This window comes from Episyrphus balteatus, chromosome 1 (genome assembly GCF_945859705.1).
Source record: "Episyrphus balteatus chromosome 1, idEpiBalt1.1, whole genome shotgun sequence".
Lineage (NCBI taxonomy): Eukaryota > Metazoa > Arthropoda > Insecta > Diptera > Syrphidae > Episyrphus > Episyrphus balteatus.
The window spans coordinates 98,600,721-98,621,473 of NC_079134.1; the positions used below are offsets into that span (position 1 = coordinate 98,600,721).

General features: G+C 33.9%; 1 protein-coding gene across 4 annotated transcripts in view; it reads right to left on the reverse strand.

Moving 5' to 3' along the window:
• LOC129918355 (sentrin-specific protease 8) overlaps nucleotides 1–17,821 on the reverse strand; it is an 81,293-nt gene extending 63,472 nt beyond the window's left edge. The window contains exons 1-2 of one of the 4 annotated variants that reach the window (XM_055998853.1): nucleotides 17,669–17,821; nucleotides 17,442–17,548 (exon numbers count right to left, since the gene is read on the reverse strand). The gene's annotated coding sequence lies outside the window, so the exon portion shown is untranslated. Of the gene's footprint in view, nucleotides 1–17,418; nucleotides 17,549–17,668 lie in introns of all 4 variants that reach the window. The other 3 variants (XM_055998843.1, XM_055998923.1, XM_055998907.1) reach the window with 3 other exon arrangements.
• Nucleotides 17,822–20,753: the final 2,932 nt, after the last annotated feature.

Below are 20,753 nucleotides of genomic sequence, written 5' to 3' on the forward strand. Positions count from 1 at the left end.
TCACTCATTTTTATCAAATTGAAGAGTAGAAATGAATCGTTACTAATTATCCCAACCCATAATAAACATGGAGACACAACACAACAATTCAGAACCACTGCCGCTTCCCGAGGTCGTCGGGGCACCACCTGCGCTGGGGGTGACAGCATGCAAGCCGTTGGTGGTCAGATGCATGTGGGGGCACTGACCGGGATACCGCAACTTCAAGTTTGAGGATTTTTATAATTGCTTCGGAGAACATTGCTGATTATCTTGGTTTGTGGATTCCGATGGAGTAACTGTAGGGGACGCAACTGAATCTACTATAGGAACTGAATTCTCTTCTGTATCCGAGAATGGTATCTTCTTTAAGTGACTAACGTTTCTTCTGTAGGTACAATCGTTGCTCTTAACAACAACATCACTGCCCTTCCTCTCAATTACCTCGTATATTTCTGGGCCGAACTGGGGAGTGAGCTTGTTGGGAAAAATGACATTTTTAAGCACCACTTTATCCCCAACATTAACGTCACAAGACTTTGCACCTCGAACCTTATCAGCTTGTTGTTTACCCTTTTCTTTGTTAATGGAGTCTAGATCCCTCGCTTCCGAATCCATTACATCCCCAGGAACATCATGTAAAGATGGAATTTTATCTCTAATCACCCTATTGAAGAGCAATTCTGACGGGGCCTTTCCGGTCGTACCGTGAGGTGTAACGTTGTACATAAGAATGAATTTAAGGATTTCTTTTTTATAATCCAACCCCTTCGTATTGGCAATCTGAAGTCGCTTTAAGATGGAGCAATCATAGCATTTTTTCACGCAATTTTCAACATCTCGATCGATAAGTGCCCACCATACTTCTGAACGGAGTCTGCGTTTCATGATCGTTTCACCCGGATGACCAAGGGCCAATTCTAAAACTTTGGATCTCGCAAAAGAATATTGCCTACAGGGCTAAGCTCCAAGCGAAATGGAAAAAACGGTTGTTGCTCTTTGTATTCCAATTACCTGTCTTGAGATTATTCACGGCTTCCAGCAGTTCAAGATCCGATTTAGAATTTTCCAAAATTTCAAAAATTGTTAGGGTTTTTGGGCCTGCTTCCTCAATGATGGTACAAATATTCTGTTCACATCGTTCGTCGAAAGATTGAGACTGGTCTAAATTACATAACCTGGAGAATGAATCCGCAATATTGAATTTCCCCTGTTGGTATATGACACGAAATTTGAAGCCCTGTAACCGCAAAACCCAACGTTCGATGCGAGCTGTAGGCTTAGATGATGGTTTAAAAATGGCTTCAAGTGGCTTATGGTCCGTAACAAGCTCAAACTCAATGCCAGCTAAGTAATAGTAGAACTTCTCAACAGCCCATACCAACGCGAGACTTTCTTTCTCCGTTTGTGAATATCGTCTTTCCACATCAGACAGGCTCTTACTTGCAAACGAAATAACTTGAGGCTCATTCCCCTGGAACTGCAACAGAACCGCTCCCAATGCTACGGGACTTGCGTCAACTATGAGCCTTATTCTCTTACAAGGATTGAAATACGACAATTTTGGAATTTTCGCCAATTGCGATTTAAGTTTTTGAAACGCATCATGTTTGGGTCCCCAGATAAATTTTGCTTCCACTTTAGTTAAACATCTCAAAGGTTCCGAGAGGTCACTCAGGTCAGGGATGAATTTCCCAAGGTATGTCACTAGACCCAGAAAACTTCTAGTTTCTTCCTTGTTTATCGGAGCTCTGAAACCTAAGACAGTCTCTATCTTATCTGGATTTGGTGATATGCCATCGGAAGTCAAAATATGTCCCAAAAATTTAATTTTCTTCGCTTTCCAAAGACATTTTTCTTCGTTCAACAGGACATCATTCGATTTAAAGATCTCGAGCACCATCTTCAGGCTCTCGTCATGTTCCTCCTCCGACAATCCAAACACAACAACATCATCTATGAAAACAAGAACATTTTTGCATGGCGCTAGCAACTTTTCCATTTCCCTTTGAAATAATTCTGGGGCTGCATTTACTCCGAAGAATAATCGTTTAAACCTATAGATTCCACCAGACGTTATAAAACCCGTTATTTCACGACTGTGTTCATCTAATTCACATTGATGGAAGGCATTTTTCATGTCCAATCTTGAAAAGATCTTTGCCCCTTTAAGTTTGGTCATAAATGAGTCGAAGGTTGGCAAAGGAAAATTAACTCTTAAAATCGCGGCATTGGCTCGCCTCATGTCAACGCAAAGTCTGGTGTCACCATTTTCTTTAAAAACTAATACCACGGGTGATATCCATGAACTGGGACCCAAAACTGGTTCAATTATATCAAGATCTATTGCTTCTTGAATCTTAATCTTAACCTTTTCTTCAAGAGCAGACGGGATTCTTCTCATGGGCTGCTGAACAGGAGGAATTGCTTCGTTTATGGACAGGGAGATGGACACACCTTTAATTTTGGTTTTGGTTTAATGGACTATATTTGGTTGACTTCTAAACCCAATTTCAAAACACGTAATTTAATAGCCGTATCTTTGCCCAAAAGTGTTTGACTTCCGTTCTCAATTACATAGAACGAAGAAATCACATCAAAATCATCTCGAACTCCTATTGTGGCTTCGAAAACACTTTTTATTTTGAGTAAATCCTGACCAGCGTACGCCCTAAACTGATTTTCTGACTTACTTCGCACATTCATAATAGTTGCATTTTCAACATTTAATATTTTCCAGTCTTTTTCACTCAGAAGGTTAAAACGAGAACCCGAGTCAATAATCATCGTGATAGGAATTCCCCCAATTCGACACATGATCAATTCCTCTGAAGATCCTATAGAGTCCGGTGTAATGTTGTCACTTTCTGTGACCTTAAAGCAACCGTGTTCTATAAAATCCCCAGAACTATGTTCTTCTACCTCGTCATTAGGCTTCTCAACAAAACGGATCTTAGAAACTGATTATGGGTTGATTATGGGTTGTATATATACGGGCACTCTCCTAAATGAACTCTAAAAATAATCAAACCTACTTACCAAAATGCAGCAAGAAGTATAAACGCTTTCTTAACTAGTCCCATTATAAACATACTTGCAGAAGCTGGACTGCCCACCATTGAAGAACGAAGAGACGCCATCACCGACAAACTCCTAGCCAAACTCGTGTTCACCAAAAACTCCATCATTGATAACGATGTTAAAAATGCACTCGAGATAAAAGTGCCAAAAAGAATACCTTCTGCCATCGCCACGATTCTTGCCAAAGCAGCCCAATCAAATCTGCCTACAAAAAGTCCTACGCCACGATATCCTCCATGGTCCATCAATACAGAATGCGTGATTTAAAGGCTGACGGATGGAAATTTATCTTCACGGATGGGTCAAAAACAAGTAACTACACATAAAATGGTTCTATCCGGTAGATTACCAATGGAGGCTACCATTGGTAATCTACCGGATTTCACTTCGGTGTTTACAGCGGAGGCATTCGCCATACTTCAAGCCACAAAAACCACAACGAATAGCCACGAGAAGTTCATCATATGTTCTGTCAACCATCTCAGTACTTAACGCCTTAAACAACCCCAACAACAACACCGACATTTTACAAGCTGGGAAAATCGTCAAAAAACACGAAACTGATGTGGACTCCTGGACACGTAGGTATTCTAGGAAACGAATACGCGGATATTGCAGCCAACTCAGCCAAAAACTCGCCTGTTTATAGTTTCAACATCTTCACTAAATTGGATTTGCTTAAAACTATCCAAAAAACAACAAAAGCTAATACTATCCACAACTGGAGCCTTTATTACCACCATTACAAAAAGTTAATCCCGAAAAACTCACCATCACACAATGGAACGAGTGTATGGGAAAAACGACAAAATTAATATCTTGGGAATAAAGTAAGAAATTCAGCCAAATATGCTTGAAATAGAATTTTAGCACTTATATCTATGATTACATCCTAAAAACAGAGAAATTGATACACTAAAACATATAAATCTAGGATTTTTTTAAAAGAGCTGAGCAGCGAACTTGTTTTTATTTTAATTTTTATTTATAATTGTTTGCTTATGTTTTTGTATCTAGATTACATGCATTATGCATATTACTAAGATCTAACTCCATGAGGAACTCTGCAATTTAACTATTGTTAACCAAGTAAAATTTATATTTGGGTCACTTTTTGGGAATTGAAATTCAGCATTAGATTTAATGCTTTAAATTTAAGGATCTGACGTAATAAGCAAATGATTAATCAAGTCGGTAATTGAATTCAACATCGAACTCTTTTGAGTATGATCCAAACTAGCTTCCCATATTTTTTTGTACCTTGCTTCCAACAACCCTTCTATCGAAAGAACGCCTAGGTATAGGTACATAAATCAAAAAACCTTATTATGTTTTCAGCATGGAGTAAAAGTGTATATACACTACTAGGCATACCAGCTGTACTGCGAAAGATAAAGATTTTTTGTTCCAAGAATTAGTTCTTCAAACGTGTCCAATGGACACTGTCAATATTTATTTCTGGACCAGCAGCGAGTGTTGTCAAAATTAATGCAAATTTGAAGAAGAGATTGTTATCTATACGGGTTATTTCGGAACTCAACTTTGGATTCGAAAAAGAACGTCGACTAGTATTGACATCATTTGTTGTGCCATAACCAGGTTTGGTCCACCAGAGGTCCCATTTTTTGCCTGAAGTTCTCCAGAATATTTTTTTTTCTTTCATCAAACAGAAGCTTATGTTCTGGTCTACGAACTTGCCAAAAAAATAAAAATGAAACCATCGTTAGTTAATCTCCATAAAGCTCTCCTTCTTTCTATGGCAATGCTGCCATTTTTGCGTCAAACTGACACAAAAATCCTCGAAATTTCTTTAAATTTCGCACTTTCTCCTCCATTAAGCACTTCCAAACCAATTAACTGCTTAATTTTGTTGAAAAAGTTTGAAGTTTGCACAATCGAGCCATATTGTGAATGAGTCACCATTTTTTATATACGCAGTTGAACCTAAAAATGTCAACTTACTTAAAATGGCGCAAACTTGCGCAAGATTTTTCTCCTCATTCGGTTTATATACACATTGCTTATTATAAAACTAAAAAAAACCCAACAACCATATTTGACCATGTTTTGAAAAATCGATTTAAAATTTGAAAATATTTTTTTTTTCTCATATCGCAATAACACATTTAAAATCACCATTAAAAAAAAGACACACGAAAAAAAACTATTTTAATTAAAATAACTTGACCATCAATATACTCAATTATTAATCTAACTTTCACAGGAGAAATATATTTGCCCAACAATTATCTGAAACAAAAACACCTTAAAACTCTTTATAAAAAAAAAAAAAAACGGAAAATAGGCTATGTTCACGTGTTTATAACTTATGGACTAATAAATAAATGCAAAAAATTTTAATGCATTTTGAGCTTTCATAGATTTGGGATCACTTACCAATTAATTTCAAGTACCGCTAAAATAGTTTTATTTTTTAATTATTACCATGAGTCGTCCCACTTTGCGCTAGTACCAAAATTTAACCAAACGCACACGGCCTTAATTTTCTTCAAGAATCTTTTGAACGCATGGTAAAAATAAAATTTGTTTGCAGTTTTCCGATAAATCCTCTGATTTTGTCTTTTGCAGTTATAATGATTTCCTCTCTTCTTTGGAGGCTCTTATTAAGTGGTCAAGCAGATTAGCGAGAAATGATAATTTTAGACGCCACGGAGGGTCAGAAAATGGTTCGAATTTTCAGATTTTTAATCTTGTTAAAACACCAATAATTCAGCTCTTAGTTCCAAAATTTGTGTCAGTACTTTTCCACACTGCCATCTGCGTGGTGAAAAAGATAATTGTGGAGTGAATCCATTTCATCGCATACAATCCTAAACAGTCAACTTTGCAAGGCCTTGCCTTCTATAGCAGGAAGCAGAAAGAGGTTTACAAAATAAAATGTACAACACCGGGAAAAAATTCTTCGTGAATAAGCCAAATCTTATGTAATTAGATCGAGTTTTGAATGGTTACAGTAGTATACAGATCACAGATATTTACTGACACATTATAGTGTTAAGGAGGTCGCCAAAATATTTTTCCTCTCAAGGGGGTCGCGAGCTCAAAAAGTTTGAAAAACACTGATTTAGAGTAACGAGCATTTCGTCTGAGGATATATACTGGGTTTCAAAAACACCTGGCCAAATTTTTACAAGAAAACCAGCAAATCACTAAACAAGGATTCCATGTTTATGATTTCTAAATACAGCTTCGGAATGGATCGACGCGACGGTCTTTTGAAACAAAAGTTTTTGCTCCAAAAACGCATCGCTACTAGAGTTGGGCACTTTAGTTCATTTGAGTGATCGATCACTTTAGTTCAAATCACGCTACTGAACTAGTTCTGAACTAGTTCATTTAAGTTCAATTTATTTTTATCACTCCGGTTTTGTTAGAATCAAAAAACAAAATTAGTTTGCACAAACTGTATCCAAATTTATGTAAAATTGACGCATTCTACATAATAAAACAAATACAACCTAAAAATAACAGATACATATTTCTTTTTTTATAAAAATTCTTAATTTCGTTCATATACTTGTCGAGCTTTCTGGTTCCTGACGAAAGTCTTGAAGAAGTTCGTGCTTTCATTAAATCAAAATCATAGTAATGCTCAGAAATAAGAATAAGTTGTGCTTAAAGAAGAAACGCTAATACTGGCACAAGCAACCTTGTGCCTTTTGTTTTACATCTAAATCTTGAGGTAGAGCAGAAGAACTGATTTCGTTCCACAAAGAATTTGATGCAATTTCATATGTACTTTGGTTTCTGAACCCCTATTCTTTAAACGTTTGTCGGGTTAAAAGGGCGCTGTCGGCGTATAAGACAAAGGGAGACAAGGACCAAATTTGAAAATTCCCTATAAATATGGGACTTCCTTTCACCTAAAATACATATATAAAAAAAAAAATCATAACGTAAGGTGAGCGCAAGCTGTTTTGTAATGTCATATTACGACTGCTCTAGGTTGCTGTTTAGTTTGTTGAAAAAAATCTTTTTCGCTATTCGCGAACTAAATTGAACTAAGTAAGTGAACTAAGTTCAATAGTTCACCAAGATGAACTAGTTCATTGAACTAGTTCGTTCGCGAACTACACAAGCCTAATCGCTACTTCTGCCTTACCAACGACAATGGCTTATGAAAATAAAATTCCCATAAACCATAAAAAGATGGGGGATGTTCGCAAAATCATATCATATATAAGACGACAAGAAGGAGTTGAAGAAGAAGAAGAAGGATGAACTTTTTTTTATTAAGCTTTTTTTACTATATTTTTGTATGTGATCTTGCTTATGTATACCTCTTTTTTTAAATTACATAATCTCTTATATTACTTAAATGATCTGTTATCATTAAAAGCTTTATTTTAAATAAATTAAATACTTATTTCATTAAAATTTGAATTTTATTTGAAATTTCAAACGAACGGAAGTCCAACGTTTTCAAACCGTTATACCTGGCTACCAGAACCCACTACAAACAAAATTTTTTATCTCATTATACTCAAATCCACTTGATCTTCATTTTATCTATAGCGTTTACTTTTGCAAAATGGACTTATTCCGTTCTTAAAACTGACAATTCAATTATGCTCAATTATTATGAATGCTTCTCAATACAGCTTGACTTATTAAATTTAATAATTTTTCTTTTTGAAAGACCATAATTTGTATTTTTAAGCTCGAGTTTTTCACTTGAAATCAAATTTCTTTCAATATGCATTTTGGGTGTCACAGAAAAAAAGCTAGATAATATATTAACCGCACTTGGGATTTTAAAAACCGATCTAACGAACCAAATACAAAATGAAACTCAGAAATTATACAAAATATCAGAAAATCAGCGCAATATTGAAGAAAAACAAAATTCTTTGGAAGGAAAAATTAAATTTATTGAAAAAAAACCTTAAAAAGAAAAAATGTAGTGATTTACAATATGAAAGAAATAGAGACAGATAGCAAATCTCTACAAAAATACGTTCTAAAATTCTTCAATAATACCCTAGAAATCAAAATGAATATGAATTAGACTTCGAAAGGCCTATTGGGAGAAAATGTAACGAAACCAATCTTAGTCGATTTTACATTCCAAATAAAAAAAAGATGAAATTATGAGAAATAAGTTTCAGCTTAAACACTACAAAGAGGCAATAATTTACATTAAAGACGATATGATGAAAGAACACATGAATATGTATAATAATTAGAGAAAATAAATAAAATGGGACTTAATTGGTTTATCAGAAACAAGATTATTTCGTCACAAAATCATAGAATTTGACAACGAGATTTTCTGCTACATAGGAGAATTTAAAGGTTTATATGGCGTTATAATAAAGAAACATTTAAAAAAAGACATACTAATGTCGTTTTCTTTCACTCCAATGAGAGTACCCTTTTAGTACTTTTTTTTGCACTTTTGAAGGTTTTGTGTTCTTTGACGCCACAAAAGTGTAAAAAAAAAAATTACTCCGGAGTAATTTTAGTACTACGGAGTACCCCGGATTTACTCCACATTTTTAGTGAGATTTACACCGATTTACACACGCACTTGCACACACACTTATGAATTTGAAGTTTGACATTTTAAAACTTTGTTTGAAAATTGAAAAATGCGAAAAGTTTTTCTTTCAAACTCTTTTGTTATTAACAGAAAACAACCATTATGAATATATTTTTACTGTATTATATTCCGCCAGATATATTTCTTCCATTTTTTCGTTAATTCTTCACTTTTTCCAAAATGAAATTGAAAACCAAATAAAAAAAATTTTCCGCCAGTGTTCTTCATCAATAAAAAAAAATCATGTGCCATATAACAAAAAAATCCCATTTTTTCTGCGTTGATGGGATATTTTTATTTTACAATTATAAAATCAAACTAAGAGTGTGTGTCAATTAGGCTGAAAAAACCGATCAGAAGCATAATGAAAAATATACCAAAAGTAAAACTAAGTCCGCTTCTACACGAGGATGCAAAGCGCGAGACGAACATAAGAGCAAAGGAGAAATAAAGTTCGAAAAAAAGGGAAGAAAGATTTTCTACCGTGAGTCTCCGGTAAAAAAAATTTGTGACTTTTTTTGACGTTTCTCTTTGATCTTGTTCTTTTTTTTTGCTGTTCTGCTTTATGTTATTTCGTCGATTGCAGAATCTGCTTCGTCGGTTGTGTATTATTTGCGTGTATAGTAACGTTTTCAATTTATTCAAAAGTTTTAGTTGCACATAGACCCCGCACGGGAGTTGTTTTTTTTTTTTGTATATTTTGGTGTTTTTTTTTTTAATTAAAATACATAGTCTGCTTCTACACGAAAACGTAGACGCACAAGATGCTCATAAGAGCAAAGGAGAAATCGATCTTTCTCTCTCTCTTGTTCTTATGTGCATCTCGTGCGCCTACGTCTTCCTGTAGAAGTCGTCATACGAAAACAAGAACAAAATAAAACCAAAGAAAATAACTCAAATTTGCGTCAAAAAAAATAATACGTGTAGAAGCGCGTGACGCACCGAAACGAAAATCAAAAGGAAATTGGAAGATGATTTCTGCGCCTTCCGTCTTCGTGTATTATGCTTCATATGTTATTAATATTAATTTTTCTTTTCAGTGCATAAAATGTTTGCCCTAGGCCTGTTATCACTATTTTTTTTTCAAGGAAATTATCCATTTTTGCCTTGTCACACACACAATTACATAAAAAAAAAATTACTCTCATTATGTTCTTTCACTCCAGAAAAAGGAGTACAAATTTAGAGTACTCCTTAATAGAGTGAAAGAAAACGACATAAGCATACGAGAGAATATGTACTCTTAAAGTTAAAATACCGAGAAAGCCTCTGATGAACAACTTGATGATAAACTAGACTCTACTTACCAAGAGTATAAATCGGAATTGATTATAGGTGACTTTTATGCCAAAATTGGATAAAAGATGAAGAAAATAAAATAATTGGTAAGAATAATTGTATTAAACTCCTCTAGAAAAAAACCATATCAATTCTTGGCAACTAAGTAATCGTACTCTCCCCTCAAATGTTTCTTTTTAACTTGAGTAAAACTAAAAATGCGAAAAAAGATAGGTTCAAATGGCCAAAGTTCGGTTAATTTTCAATATAAAAATTTATTGACCCCAGCATTTTAAAGGAAATTTAATATCCTTTTTTTATTTAGAACAATGAATATGTCTATCTAAGCCAAAAAAAGATACAGCCAAAAAAGCAAAACAACTCAAAAGTTTTGTTGTTATGTTTGTTTCGACTGTTTTGGTATGAAAACATTTTTTTTTAATTTTTAAAAAATATTATTCCGATAGGTAAATTAATTCTCTACAAAAAGTTTTGGGTGCAATTTACCAAAATTTTGCTTTGTTTACGAGATACATATATTGAAAAAACCAAAAAGGGGGCTTTTTCCCCCTATCTTCAATTTTCACCCCCTCATTTAATGGCACTTCGCGGTTTTATCTTCTTTTATAACCCATTGGACGATTCCTGCAATAAAAACCCATGAACGTCTTTGTTCCTTATTGCTATGATTTTTATGACATAATAGCTTTTTTCCTATACAAATAAGAGTTGGGGCGTAAACAAAAAATGGACCACAAAATTGTACGGCAAGATCTTTGACCTCTTCTGAACTCAAATAATGAAACTCGGTCCTCATATTTTACATTCTCAACTACCTCTAGCGCCTGCACTAGAACGGCTCTTGTCATGGCTGTATGAGACGAATATGAGCTTTGGAAACTAATTCTTCAAGAAACATGAAATGAATAAATGGACATGGAGATGGAAGAACAAAAAATTATATTGAGCTTATATTGACCAACAAAATATCAACATTAGCAGGCGTCTCCGTAATTTATAAGTACAAATTTGACAGCGATCACAAATTAGTAAGAGCCAAACTAAAAATAAACAAAAACTAATGTCGTTTTCTTTCACTCTATTAAGGAGTACTCTAAATTTTTACTCCTTTTTCTGGAGTGATAGAACATAATGAGAGTACATTTTTTTTTGTAATTGTGTGTGTGACAAGGCAAAAATGGATTATTTCCTTGAAAAAAATAGTGATAACAGGCCTAGGGAAAAAATGTTATGAATTGAAACAAAAAAATTAATATTAATAAAATATGAAGCATAATAAGCGCTCGTTGATAAGTCTGCTTCTACACGAAGACGCAAGGCACAGAAATTATCTTCGAATTTCCTTTTAATTTTCGTTTCGGTGCGTGGCGCGCTTCTACACGTAGTATTTTTTTGAAGACCCAAATTTGACAGCTATTTTCTTTGGTTTTATTTTGTTCTTGTTTTCGTTTGACGACTTCTACAGGAAGACATAGACGCAAAAGATGCACATCAGAACAAGGGAGAGAGAAAGATCGATTTCTCCTGTGCTCTTTTGTGCATTTTGTGCGTCTACATCTGCGTGTAGAAACAGACTGTATTTTAATTCCAAAAAACAACACCAAAATATACAAAACGAAAAAATCTTTTTTTCGAACTCTATTTCTCCTTTGCTCTTATGGGCGTCTCGCCCTTTGCGTCTTCGTGTAGAAGCGGACTTAGTTTTAATTTTGGTATATTTTTCATTATACTTCTGATCGGTTTTTTCTGCCTAATTGACACACACCCATAGTTTGATTATTGTAAAATAAAAATATCCCATCAACGCAGAAAAAAATGGGATTTTTTTATATGGGACAGGATTTTTTTTTATTGATGAAGAACACTGGCTGAACAATTTTTTTTATTCGGTTTTCAATTTCATTTTGGAAAAAGTGAAGAATTAACGAACAAAATGGAAGAAATAAATTTTTTTTAATGTAGGCTTAAAGTCAGTTTTATTTAATTCTTATTTTTTTGGCGCAGAAGAAGAAGAAGACCACAGACCAGATTTTGATAATGTAAAAATCTTACAACAAGAAAATCATTATTCTAAACGTATGCTATTAGAAATGCTGCACATTCAAAAGAACGAAAATGTTGTCAACAGAAGATCGGACTGCGATGGTCTTAGTATTATATACAGTCATTTAGCTAAAATTTGAATAACCTCACTTATATTTTTACTACTAAATTTTGAGTTTGTTTTCATTTTAAATATTTTGCTTATTTTGTAAAAATCATAAATAATTTTGTTTTCATCAAATATTGTTTATATTTTGTAAGTTTTCCAAATTTGTTATTTATAAATATTTTGTTAATTATTTATGTTTATTTAAAGGCCTGATGAAGGGGATAACCATCCCTGAAACGTTGCGCCAAAAAAATAAGAATTAAATAAAACTGACTTTAAGCCTACATTAAAAAAAAATTTATTTTAAATAAAAGAAAAGTCACCTAATTTGTTAAAGAAAATGGAAGAAATATTATTATTATTATTATTATTATTTATTACAATGTAATTAATTACAAAATAATACAATTAAAGCAGTAGCTACCAGGACTATCAGCTTAAATTAAAAGAAAAATGGATTTAGTAGGTTAACATTAAATAAGTTTATCTATTTTTAAAGATTTTAGAATTTTGTATATCAATCTTATATTTTCTTCTGATGGATATTTTAATATGTCTAGTAGAGATCTATTTTTGATAAATTTATAAAGAATACTTTTCGTTGAATTGTAATCATTTAATAGATGGGGGATGGTTAATACTTCTCGGCTGCAAATGTGACATCTTGGTGGATCTTTTCGTTCTAGCAGGTGACTGTGGGTGATGTTTGAGTGGCCCATTCGGAGTCTTAGAAAACACCGAATCATGACTGTTGAACAGTTTGTTGGATATAAAATCGATTGGCCTTCTGGATTTATATTTGAGTAGTGGTGTTGGTAATTACTCCATTCGATTTGTTTGGTCTTAAAAAAATGATTTCTCACCATTTTGGTTATATCAGTTTTATTTGGCACATAAGACATTATAAGAGGTTCTCTAGCTGCTTGTTTTGCAATTACATCTGCAAATTCGTTGCCTTTAATACCTGTATGGCCAGGTACCCATAACAGTTTCAATTTGTTCTTATTTGCAATGAGATTATCCCTTATGTATTGTATAGTTGGTGAGTTGTTGTTTATGTTTTTTACGGCGTTCAGTGTGGACAGGCTGTCTGTACATATTATCGTTTTCTGTTTTATGTTAAGTTTAATTGCTGCAAGGATTGCACTGGATTCGGCAGATAGAACAGATGCAAACTCCGGGAGTATATTTTTGCAAAGAGTGTTTTCAGTTTCATCAACTACTGCGAATGCTGTACCATTTTCGTTTTTAGTGCCATCGGTGTAAATGAAGTACAATAGAAAATATATTCATAATGGGTATTTTTGTTAATAACAAAAGAGTTTGAAAGAAAAACTTTTCGCATTTTTCACTTTTCAAACAAAATTTTAAAATGTCAAACATCAAATTCATAAGTGTGTGTGCAAATCGGTGTAAATCTGACTAAAAATGTGGAGTAAATCCGGGATACTCCGTAGTACTAAAATTACTCCGGAGTAATTTTTTTATTCACACTTTTGTGGCGTCAAAGAACACAAAACTTTCAAAAGTGCAAAAATAAGTACTAAAAGGGTACTCTCATTGGAGTGAAAGAAAACGACATAAGTATACCAAGAAATATAGAGAATGAACGAATACAGAATTATAATGTCTTACTCTCTGACAAAATATCAGAACATATTGATTTATGTCGTTTTCTTTCACTCTATTAAGGAGTACTCTAAATTTTTACTCCTTTTTCTGGAGTGAAAGAACATAATGAGAGTAATTTTTTTAAATGTAATTGTGTGTGTGACAAGGCAAAAATGGATAATTTCCTTGAAAAAAATAGTGATAACAGGCCTAGGGAAAACATTTTATGAATTGAAAAGAAAAATTAATATTAATAACATATGAAGCATAATACACGAAGACGGAAGGCGCAGAAATCATCTTCCAATTTCTTTTTGATTTTTGTTTCGGTGCGTCACGGGCTTCTACACGTATTATTTTTTTGAAGACGCAAATTTGACAGTTATTTTCTTTGGTTTTATTTTGTTCTTGTTTTCGTATGACGACTTCTACAGGAAGACGTAGACGCACGAGATGCACATAAGAGAGAGAGAGAAAGATCGATTTCTCCTTTGCTCTTATGTGCATCTTGTGCGTCTACGTCTTCGTGTACAAGCAGACTATGTATTTTAATTCAAAAAAAAACACAAAAATATACAAAAAAACAACTCCCGTGCGGGGTCCATGTGCAAGGAAAACTTTTGAATAAATGAAAAACGTTACTATACACGCAAATAATACACAACCGACGAAGCAGATTCCACAACCGACAAAATAAAATAAAGCAGAACAGGAAAAAAAAAGAACAAGATCAAAAAGAAACGTCAAAAAGAGTCACAAATTTTTTTACCGGAGACTCACGGTAGAAAATCTTCCTTCCCTTTTTTTCGAACTTTTTTTCTCCTTTGCTCTTATGTGCGTCTCGCCCTTTGCGTCTTCGTGTACAAGTGGACTTAGTTTTACTTTTGGTATATTTTTCATTATGCTTCTGATCGGTTTTTTCAACCTAATTGACACACACCCTTAGTTTGATTTTATAATTGTAAAATAAAAATATCCCATCAACGCAGAAAAAAATGGGATTTTTTTGTTATATGGCACAGGATTTTTTTTTATTGATGAAGAACACTGGCGGAAAATTTTTTTTATTGAGTTTTCAATTTCATTTTGGAAAAAGTGAAGAATTAACGCAAAAATGGAAGAAATATATCTGGCGGAATATAATACAGTAGAAAATATATTCATAATGGTTGTTTTCTGTTCTTCTTCTTCTTCCTTTTTCTCGGCGCTGTTATGATCTCGATGTCGAGGGGATCATAACTATCCCACGTTACTGCTTCACACTAGTGATCCGCTTGTGGGGTTCGCCGGGTTGACCTCAGAAATCGGCGGCAAGCCTCCCGGTTTTGTATTGTTCCATTTCTAAGGCCAACTGAATGCTGGTGTTTTTGCATTTGCTTGTACCAGGAGTTTTTAGGCTTACCTTTCTTTTTATTTCGTGTTGGAACGTTGCATGACGGGTTCTCAGGATCTCTCCTTTGAACATGGCAATACCAACTGAGTCGGTCGTGTTCAATTTTTTGGGAGATGGTGTTTTTAACATGAAGGCTTCCTCGGATCTTCGTACTTCTAATTCTATCAAGCTTTGTTACTCCTGCTGTCATACGAAGCATCTTCATCTCAGCTGCCGTTAACTTACGCTCATACTTTTTGTACATTGTCCAACATTGTGAACCGTATGTGAGTGCTGGACGCACAACTGCGGTGTAGAGCCTTCCTTTCAGCTAAGGGGGCATTTTTCGATCACAGAAGATAGCAGAATTTTCCCGCCACTTCATCCACCCTACGCTTACGCCATGATTGATATCGTCATCACAAGTACCTTCGTTATTTATCATAGACCCCAGATATTTAAACTTTTCACACTTGGGAAGCACTACACCATTCAAATAAATGTCAGGAATAGGCCTGTGTGGATCAGACAATGGGCAGCATAGGTATTCTGTCTTTTTCGCGCTTATGCGGTACCCATTACCTTCTAGAACATCCACCCATACATGAAGTGCTCGTTGCAGGGATATCGGGTCTTCACTTATGATGGCTCCATCGTCAGCAAAGGATAACTGATGCATTTTTGGGTCCGTCACTTTGCCTTCAAGCAGGTAATCAAGAACGGTAATAAAGAGCAGAGGACTCAAGACGCTTCCCTGGTGTACACCTACTGTGATTTCGAATTCTTCGGTGACTCCAGCTGCACATCTTACTTTAGTAACTGCTCCATCATACATGTCTATAATTATCTGCACATAAGTTTCCGGAACTCCTTGTTTTCTGTTAATAACAAAATAGTTTGAAAGAAAAACTTTTCGCATTTTTCAATTTTCAAACAAAATTTTAAAATGTCAAACTTCAAATTCATAAGTGTGTGTGCAAGTGCGTGTGCAAATCGGTGTAAATCTGACTTAAAATGTGGAGTAAATCCGGGGTACTCCGTAGTACTAAAATTACTCCTTAGTAATTTTTTTTTTACACTTTTGTGGTGTCAAAGAACACAAAACCTTCAAAAGTGCAAAAATAAGTACTAAAAGGGTACTCTCATTGGAGTGAAAGAAAACGACATTAGACTACATCAACAACAACATTCAGACGATATACAATACACTAGAACATATTATTAAGTTAACTGCCAAAAACACGATAACGAACGCTTGAAAAAAAATCAGTTTTTGTGACCTTTGACCCCCCGTAAATTTTTTTCCAGGCCTCGGATCGATGAGGACTTTTTAGATTTAATTTATGATGGTGTTTCCAACAATCCTACCAATTTTCAGCTTGCTGGGAATTAATGTAACCTCACCCCCTTATTTTAGTCTAATTTGACCGGACTATAAAAAGACGAAAATATTTTTAAACAAAGAAAAAGAATGGATCATTTCTTTAATAATAAATAATAATAATAAATACATTTGATTATTTTCTTTCTCGTTTCAAGCATTCTAGACAGGATCCACAGGATCGTATGAGTATAGTAATAGACTTTCTTCGTCACTACTGAAGAATAGTTTATTGATTATGTACTTGCAGAGCGGGAATAACATAAATGAGCTAATTCGATTGGTGCTTATCTAATTTATTTTGTCTATTACTGTATAGATATACCATTGACATCCTATACATGGACTGCTAGTCGGGTGAATATTCCATACAAAAGTTAAATAACCATTTTTATCAACAAAAAAAAAAAAACAAACAAACAAACAGCCTTGGATTTATGGTTTTCACATGGATTCTAATGTCAGAACTGGTTGAAATTGAAATGGGACCAAACTGCAGGCACAAGCTTTCGAATATAAGATTTATCAAAATTGTTAAATACAGACGAATTTATAACCTTCTCCTTTTTGGAAGTCAATAAGAAGGGTTCCACGATACTAGCTTAAAAGAAGCAACCCGCGTATCTGCTGGTTTTCAGTTTTTTTAAATTTGTACATATTTTGTAATGCTTATTTAAGCCCTGTTCCTTTGGGAGGTGGAAAAGTACTACTAGTAGTTTACTAGCGATTTTCAATGGAACGCACTTTCATCGAATTCAATACAAATCGTATCTACTCGGGAAGAAGAGCATGAGTAGATGATAGTACTAGATTAACCAAAACATCTACTATTAGTAAACTACCATCTCCAATGAAACAGGGCTTTAATTGAACTTTAAATTCTTTGTCCAAATATTCAGAACTGAAGTTGGTAAAATAAATATTAAGTTTTAAATTAACGCTTTGAGAGCAGAAAAATAAATATCTGAGTCTATACTCACTTGAAATTCAAAATATTACGCACCACAGTTTGTATCAATTAAAATTTTTATTTATTATTGAATGTAACAAAAGGAGTTTCGATTTCCGATAACTTGAAATACTTGTAACTCCGAAGTGATAATGGTGCACCTAAGAAATAAAAAAAAAAACAAACATCAGACAGATAGAAATGCTTAATAACAACGCTGATACTTCATTATACATCAATTATTACATGTGGATAATTTATAGCATCAAAGACTTGCTTACCTCGTTTGTATAAATTTGTTGGCAAAACCACAAAATTCAATAAATTCAAAACAAAAATACTTTGCACTTCTATTAAATAAAACTATGTGTTTTATGACATCTGTTTCATTTTGCGGCAATACTTCAATTCATTGAATAAGAAGTACAGGAAGTGGTGTATATCACACCTATAGAGTTGGCGAGTGAAGCCACAAAAAAATTAAAAAAAAAAAAACAAATTTATATAAACTGTCAAAAATTTTATATAATCTGTCAAATTTCGAGCTCTTTTTCCAGGGGCGAACTCACTCTTATTGGTCATGACAAGGCGATGCAATCATTGACCGCCAATGTTTCAGCTACTCTTGATGATTTTAAAACAATTTTCAGTCTGTTTTTAGTTTAGGAAAAAAAAACAGTTTAAATTCGTATATAATTATGATGAAAAATAGCATTTTTACGGAAGTCTCTCACAAGACCAGTTACATTTCTGTTGGCGCCCCTTGAGTGAACAATATATCTGCACTCCGACCCTTTACCAATACATGTGCATTTGTACAACTCACACTAATAAAAAGCGGCTTCACTTATTTGGATAAACACCCCTTCCTGTACTTCTTATTCAATGCTTCAATTCGCCGCAGAAGTTCATTTTTGAATAAAAAAAGTTCATTTCTTGCGTTCATAGTCGGCTATTACACGAAGCCTCAAGAGGCGCGCCTCTTTACAAAACTAATGAGTGCAAAAGAGAAAAAAGTTAAAACAAAATAGGTCTGTTTGGGTTCTTTTTGCACAAAAATATGAAACCTGTCAAATTTTAAGGAGTGGGGATGAAATTCTCTCAGAGAAAGAAAAATTGTGTAAAAGTACCCAAACGCTTTTGGCACAAAATTTTCTGCTACTTTTTCTACAACAACAAAAATGTAAACAACAACACCAATTGAAAAAAAAATAAAGAACGGAAAAATATCAAAACATTTGTTTTGTTTTACAAACACTTTTTTTTATTCATTTTTTCATATAAATCATTTATAAAATAAAGCACTTCTTAACCATTAAAACACAAAAAAATAAAAATAAAAACACAAAACATAGCCACATCGCCATGTTTGTACTTTGTTTTGATCATTAAAAAAAGTAAACACAAATTAAAAAAAAAAGAAATGAATAATATTAAAAACACTTTGTTTTATTTTTGAAACACTTTTTTTAGTATTTTGTTCATAAAATATTAATTTGTTTTGAGCATTACATCACTAAAACGAAATAAATAAAAAAAAAACAAGAAAAAAAAATCCACGCCACCATGTTTGTAGTTTGTTTTCTTTATGTTGTGCGACAAGAACAAATAAAGAAAAACAGAGAAAGCACTACCTTTTGACAGATTTCAGATTTTTGTTCGATGAAATTTTTTGGGCAGAAATTCGCAAGAAGGGGAAATTTTTTTCTCTCTCGCGGCCATCTTTTTTGTGAAAAAATGTACAATTTCAGAGTACCCAAACAGGAATTGGGTTAAAAAAGTTGAAAAAAGTTGAAATATTTCTGTTTTAGGCAGTACCCACACAGACCTAATATTATCCGACCGGAGAGAGGTGCGTTCTTTTTCTAACAATAGTTAACTATTGTTAACTTTTGTCGTTCCTTAACTACAAAATAGTTACGATTTGTAACTATTTGACAGATGAACATCGTTCCTAAACTCGTTTTGAAGTGTCAAATAGTTACAAATCGTAACTATTTCCAACTCACTCATGAGATTTTTGATGTGTCAAAGTGGATGTATTGTTTACAAAACCAACTTACTGATTTTTTTCTTTTGGAAATAAGCGGAAAAAATGAAAATAAAAACAGAGTTCTGTAATCTTATGATTAGAAAGGATTTATTTTTACTAAAAAAACATGATTTTTGTTATAATTATGCAAAAAAAATATTCTCAAAACAATTTTTTTTTGTGGTTTGACAGTTTAACAATCTTCTTCTTACTTTTTCTCGGCACTGCTGCAGCGCGCTTTTCTGATCTCGATGTCTAGGTGATCATAACTATCCCACGTATCTGCTTCACACTAGTGATCCGCCTGTGGGGTTCGCCGGGTTGACCTCAGAAATCGGCGGCAAGCCTCCCGGTTTTGTATTGTTCCATTTCTAAGGCCAACTGAATGCTGGTGTTTTTGCATTTGCTTGTACCAGGAGTTTTTAGGCTTACCTTTCTTTTTATTTCGTGTTGGAACGTTGCATGACGGGGTTCTCAGGATCTCTCCTTTGAACATGGCAATACCAACTGAGTCGGTCGTGTTCAATTTTTTGGGGTGTTTTTTGACAGTTTAACAATCATGTCTATTACCCAAGACGCAGTGATTCACTCCCCGGGAATCTACTCGATCCGCAACCGCATCAAATTTCAATCCGTGAACTCCCCGGGATAAACTGTATTACCGATCCACGAAACCACCCTAAACTGCTTATTGACATACGTCAAATAGGCTTGTGTAGTTCGCGAACGAACTAGTTCATCTTGGTGAACTATTGAACTTAGTTCACTTACTTAGTTCAATTTAGTTCGCGAATAGCGAAAAAGATTTTTTTCAACAAACTAAACAGCAACCTAGAGCAGTCGTAATATGACATTACAAAACAGCTTGCGCTCACCTTACGTTATGATTTTTTTTTTATATATGTATTTTGGGTGAAAGGAAGTCCCATATTTATAGGGAATTTTCAAATTTGGTCCTTGTCTCCCTTTGTCTTATACGCCGACAGCGCCCTTTTAACCCGACAAACGTTTAAAGAATAGGGGTTCAGAAACCAAAGTACATATGAAATTGCATCCAATTCTTTGTGGAGCGAAATCAGTTCTTCTGCTCTACCTCAAGATTTAGATGTAAAACAAAAGGCACAAGGTTGCTTGTGCCAGTATTAGCGTTTCTTCTTCAAGCACAACTTATTCTTATTTCTGAGCAAGAACAAAAAACAAGTAGCATCTTGGTACTTGCATTACTATGATTTTGATTTAATGAAAGCACGAACTTCTTCAAGACTTTCGTCAGGAACCAGAAAGCTCGACAAGTATATGAACGAAATTAAGAATTTTTATAAAAAAAGAAATAT